Genomic DNA, 5,910 nt, shown 5'->3' with positions numbered 1-5,910 from the left:
CATTTTCTATATTTCAAAACTTACATAACTCAAATTGCAGTTCAGGGTTCCTTCTGCATAGAATAAATGCTGTCTCCATGGTATATGCAAAATATCTTTTATATTTAATGTATAAAAAGAAAATTATGTTAACAAGGTGTCCAATCAAGAACTTTAATGTAAAATAAAGTTTGACCTTGTAACTCAGGTAATTTTAACATTCTGAGTTTGCCCTAATTGTGTGCTTGATGAGTAGGAAATGTGGTTCATGTAACTATGTCTTCTATAGAACCAGCAGACAAAATCTAATCATGGCAACATCTAGATGCTAACCCTGGTGACCCAAATTAACAGCTGACCCTGTGCTCTAATAAGTGTCAGGTAGTCAAGGGCAACTTTATTTTTTTAGATAGGTGTAATTGAGGGGCATAAATTTGTCAGTTTACATAATAAAGTTGTCCTACATATAATAATTTATATATAATAAGTAAAATATAAAATGCATCTAATATTAAAACATAATATTGCCATGAATAGATATGTTTATTCAAGATGATAAAGCCAATTAATAGAAAACTTTGTGAGTATGCATTCTTCTCCTTGTTGCTAATACAGTATCTCTTTCTGTTGTTTACTTCTATAATTCTTCTGACTTGAAATAAAATCCTCACTTGTTTTCTTTCCTCCTAGCCCAAGAGCTGAAACTTCACATTCATTCTTGTACCACAGTATACAACTCAGTTGGGGTGAATTCTGTACCTCAGTCTTGTTTTCCTGCTCCTCCTAAGAATCTAATTAGCTAATTAGCCTTCTCAGGTGTAAGCAACAGATGCCTCACATCTGCTCATAATATGTGACTAGCTAGGAGCACTTTTCCCCAGACTTTGGACTGAAGAAATCCATCGTGTCTCTTTAGTTGGCCTTTTCTTGCACACATGATTCCAGCTGGTCCTAAAGCTAATATGTTGGTCCTTCATATTATTTCTCCCCCAGGAAATCAGTCTACTTTGTCTCTTCAGTTGTGCTGTACTATCAATTATTATGCCTCTCTTTCTATCCCTGTCTAGGTCGCTAGCCTTTGCCTATGTCTTCATATGATTTGCTGATAAAGAATAAGTCTTTTGTTTGGATGTAGTTTGACCTGTACAGAATGGATATTTTCTCACTATTTCTTGGAACACGTGTGGGCTTTTTTTCCTACCACAGAGAAATACGTATTTATTTATATGACTTGTTGTCCTTAGAAGTCAACAACAAAAATGACTGATCTGAATCAAAATTATTTTATGGACTTCAGTTAGCTCAGAGAATCATTCAGAAGAATTGAGGATCTGTTGGGAAATAGAAAGAAAGGGAGGCCACAACATCAGAACTCAGGCACAATTATAGGGCAGAATGTTCTGAGTGAAAGTCATCCTGATCGCCGACCAGCGCTGCCACACTTAAGTCCCAGTGGCTATGCTGCTTTCACTGCAGCTATTATTATGGGATCTTCGCTTTTTTGTCACCCTAGCTCCGAACACAAAGTCTGGTGCTGAAGTCATCAATTATCTGGACCTAGATCACAAGTTCGCATGCACTAATTTTCAGCTTCTATGAAAGAATTTTAAAACCAGTCTTTTACTGGAAATTAACAGTGAGAAACAACCCAAATACGAAGAAATAATAAGGAACCAGGCTAGCTCTACAAAATGCAGATGTCTACTACTTCAGTGCAGAAAAACAGAATGGAATCATAAATACGAATACATAAAATCACACAACATACATCTGCCGTGTTTTTGTTGAAAGAACTTTCTAGGGTGATGCAAAGGTTGCATATTTTGGCTGATAAGTGGTTCAGTATTTGCCCAGATCGATCAAATCTGTGCTACATATGTGTATGTGCACATACATATTAAGTAGCATGTGAAAAATTACATTGTTAGAATTTCTATCTGTATAATCCACTTCGATATATAGTACTGTGTATATCTGATATAATCTCATCTCTGATATATACATTTAATATATAGATAATATAGATTATATTATATATGTATTAGAAATTAAATAAATCTAATTCACATTTACACACACACCCCAATGTACAAATATTCATGAGAATAAGATCCAATAGAAAGCAAAATCAGAATTTGCAAATATCCTATTTAATGAATAAAAATATGCTGTCCCTTACTGTGATCCATATATTCACTTCAAGTACAAATTTACACTGTACTAATTTTTTTTTAATTTCATACTATGTTTCACAGCCAACTAAATAGTTTTTGTCAACATTTTTTGAGCCAAAATGTCTGTATTATTTCTAAATTTTATTCTTGTTTCTTAAGTTAAAACTATAAAGCATTTGTCAGCAATTTCCTAAGATAAAATAAAGCAGTAATAATTAGGCTGCAATTCAAGTTTTACAGTGTCACATTTGCACCACTATAATTAAGGGTCTTCAAGCTTTTCAATAATGCTCTTCTTATATATTTTGTTATTTATAATTATACTTCAAGAAAATAACTTCTTAATTTTTCAAAATTGAGGAGGAAATCAAACCTTATTTTTGAGTTAGAATATTTAACAGATTTTACAAAGAAGTAAATAATTTCTTCTTCAAATACTACAACTATTCCTCTTTTTCAAAAATATCACTTTGGCTAACAATTATTTTGTTTGACAGCCCTAGAACATTAACTGTTCAAAAACACTTTGCAAAAATTACATGAACTAAATAACAATTTATGAGCATTTCCTACATATATGTGGATTAAATAGGCAAAATATCTTTAGGCAGATATAAAAAATTAATGATTTAAGAAAAGAAAAATCATCTTAGGACAATATATTATCATTGAGTTGCATCACATATATAGTATACACATATAGTCACATTTTTAAAACTATGTATTAAAATTCTGTAAAGACTTCAAAATATTTTTTAGAGTAAGTTTATACAAGAGAGCTGCAAACTTTCAATACTAAATTAATGGCAAAGAGGACCCAGGCATATAAGAAAGTATGAATCTTTCTCAGACTGATGCCTTACTCCATCCACAATTGTGTTATATTCTTGCCTGTGCTGAGGTTCTTTTTCATCCTTTACCCAAACCTTTTCTGTTTCTTATACTTGGATCTGAGGTGGGAAGTTTTATTTTACCAGTTCATTGTATGCTTTAATACAATGTTAACCTTGCTACTTCTTAGAAACTAAATGAAACTATAAACTTGAATGGGGAATAAAATTAAAGGTTTATCATCTTAGTAGTTGAAACAGCTTTCAGATGTGACTTGCAGGTTTCTCTTTTTGTGTAAGGGAATGTGTAGTGGGAGGTGGAGATGCTGGTGAAAGCCTTCTTTACTGACAACTTGCTTGTAAGCTGAACATCATTATAGTAGCAACATTCTGAAGAAATTATCAAATATGCTTGCTCTCCAGAAATTTAGATCTTCAAAGAAGTTTTTAAAAAGTCCCTGAAAGTCTCAAGATAACATCTTTTAAATGCCTATTTTGTAATTAAACATTTTTTGTACAACTTTTAATGTATGAACTATTTCAGGTATGTATTCTGGCTTACTAATTAATTAGTAGTCTTATGAAGGACAGTATCCAGTAAAAAATTTTTCTTCATTGCAAATTGCACACTGCAATAATTCAAACGCATACCAATCAATACCTAATTACTTAGAATTTAAGTATTTTCAAATGCAACTCAATTTAAAAAGTTAATTCAAACAAACTTATTTGGTGTGTGAACAATTGACTAAATTTTACTTTCCCAAAACTCAAATATTTGTAGTTATATCTTAAAGCTTTGTTCTTATGATTCTGAGTCAATTTCTAGGGAGTCAAAAAATATGTAGCTAATATATATGAAACTAAACAAAAATTGCTGTTTTTTCCACTGATAACAGTTTTTAAGGTTTTGGAGCCATTAAATGTGTAATTTATAAACTATAGCAACATAAACATTTATTTAATTATATTAAATAATTCAATTTAAAGATAAATTAACATTTTTCACATTAGTCTCCAAGCATAGGTTTTAAAAATAATTTATTATATATTAATTATATATTAAATATTAATAATTGGTACATGTCATAAACATAATACATGCTTCACTATTAAGTTATATCTGATGAGTGTATCCTCAAAGCAATATTTTCTTATACTGAATTAAGATTGTGCATTAAAATGTGACCATTGCTATATAATTTCAACATTATTTGACATATGATATAAAAAGAAAACAATGGCTTAAACCTCACAGTGATGCAAACACACACACACACACACACACACACACAATGAATGTGAACTAAAGCTACTGTAGGTCTTTATTTCCTGAGAAAACAATAGTCTGATTGTAAAGTTTGGACACATACTTTAAAAAGGGTTACAATATGTATGTATTTCTGAAATTTCAGCTACCCAATGACAAAAATACAAGCAAATGAACAGTTTTTGGCATAAAGCACAGACATGCTAATTCTAAGCCTTAAGACAACAATAAAACAAAGAATGAAAATCTGAAATTAACACTCTCTTGTTGTTCCTTGTGGTGATTGAATAAATGAAGTTATTCAGTTTCCATAAAGAGAGTTGGTATCTTCAGGGAAGCTCTGTAGAAATCAGAAAAGAAAATAAACATTTATGCTATAATAAATATGAAAACTACCAATAGATTTTCTGTTTCAAACAGTTTTCTCAATGTAAAGATACATACAAATATATATTTTCAAATCTTCAGTAATAATAATAATACAGTAATAAATATTTTCATTGGTAAATAAGTATTGAATTATGAACTTCTCTACCCAGAGGCGATGGATTGACAAAACTGTATCATCTGTATTATTTCTCTGTTTTTTAAAAGATTTTGTTCTTTGTAAGTGTATCTCTGTGGAAAAGGAGAACTGTATTGTTTATAAGTAAAATAGTTCAGTGGTTGGATGATTCAATAATTATAGATCTGTGACAATTCCACTAAGTGAAATGGTGAAGTCAGGATTAGAATACTACAAAGCGTCTGACACCACAGGTTTCTGATTCATAGATTCAATTTCTCTGCATTAGATAAATTCTCTCATTTTATGGAAAACTTAAAACTCTCTGTGCCAGAACCTTTTGGGAAGTCTCAAAATTGTTAGTGAAGCAATTTTATTGACTTTGCATTACCTGTATATGACCCTAAGGATATTTTTCAGGGTGTTCTGTTTTCTCAATACCCAAAGAGGCATATTTATATTACAGATCACACAACACAAAATGTAAAATAACATACCTCAATATTTTATTAAAAGTATTCATTTTCCCATTGGCATGCCAGTTACTATAAGTCTTTTGTGGATAGATTATTCCCTTTGCTCATTTAAAGAAGAATACAAATAAAGCATTAAAAAAATTCCAATAGTAGAAGCTTAGAAGATTTGCTTTAGCAAATATTAAAACAATAGCTATTGGACTAAGGGTTTCAGGGTGGGATAAATTCTTCTTGAGACCAAAAATATGTATTACTTTATGATCTCATAAAATGATATATTGCGCAGCCAAGTGGGAAAAGAGAAAGAAAGAACTTTTAACAGGAAGATTGGAAATCATTTCAAAGAAACTATCCTATAACCTCCAATATTCACTGAATTTAACTATTTTTTCCTAAAGTTTAGAGAAAGGGGACTATTACGTTATTTATTCATGGATTTAACATTTATTGAGTGCATATTATTTATTGGGAGTATTTTAGGGAGATACAGTAGATTAAAATCAGAACAATTTTCTGCTTTTTGGAGATTACATCTAGAGGAGAAAATATAACAGATGAATAAACAAACACATAATACACTATCAGTTATAAGTTCTGTGAAGGAAAAGCATGCTCACCGAGTGGTCTGAGTGCCAGTTTAAATAGAAGAGATGGTATTTGACCTGACTAGAATCAA

This window comes from Hippopotamus amphibius, chromosome 13, assembly GCF_030028045.1.
Source record: "Hippopotamus amphibius kiboko isolate mHipAmp2 chromosome 13, mHipAmp2.hap2, whole genome shotgun sequence".
NCBI lineage: Eukaryota > Metazoa > Chordata > Mammalia > Artiodactyla > Hippopotamidae > Hippopotamus > Hippopotamus amphibius.
This window is presented reverse-complemented; position numbering follows the sequence as displayed.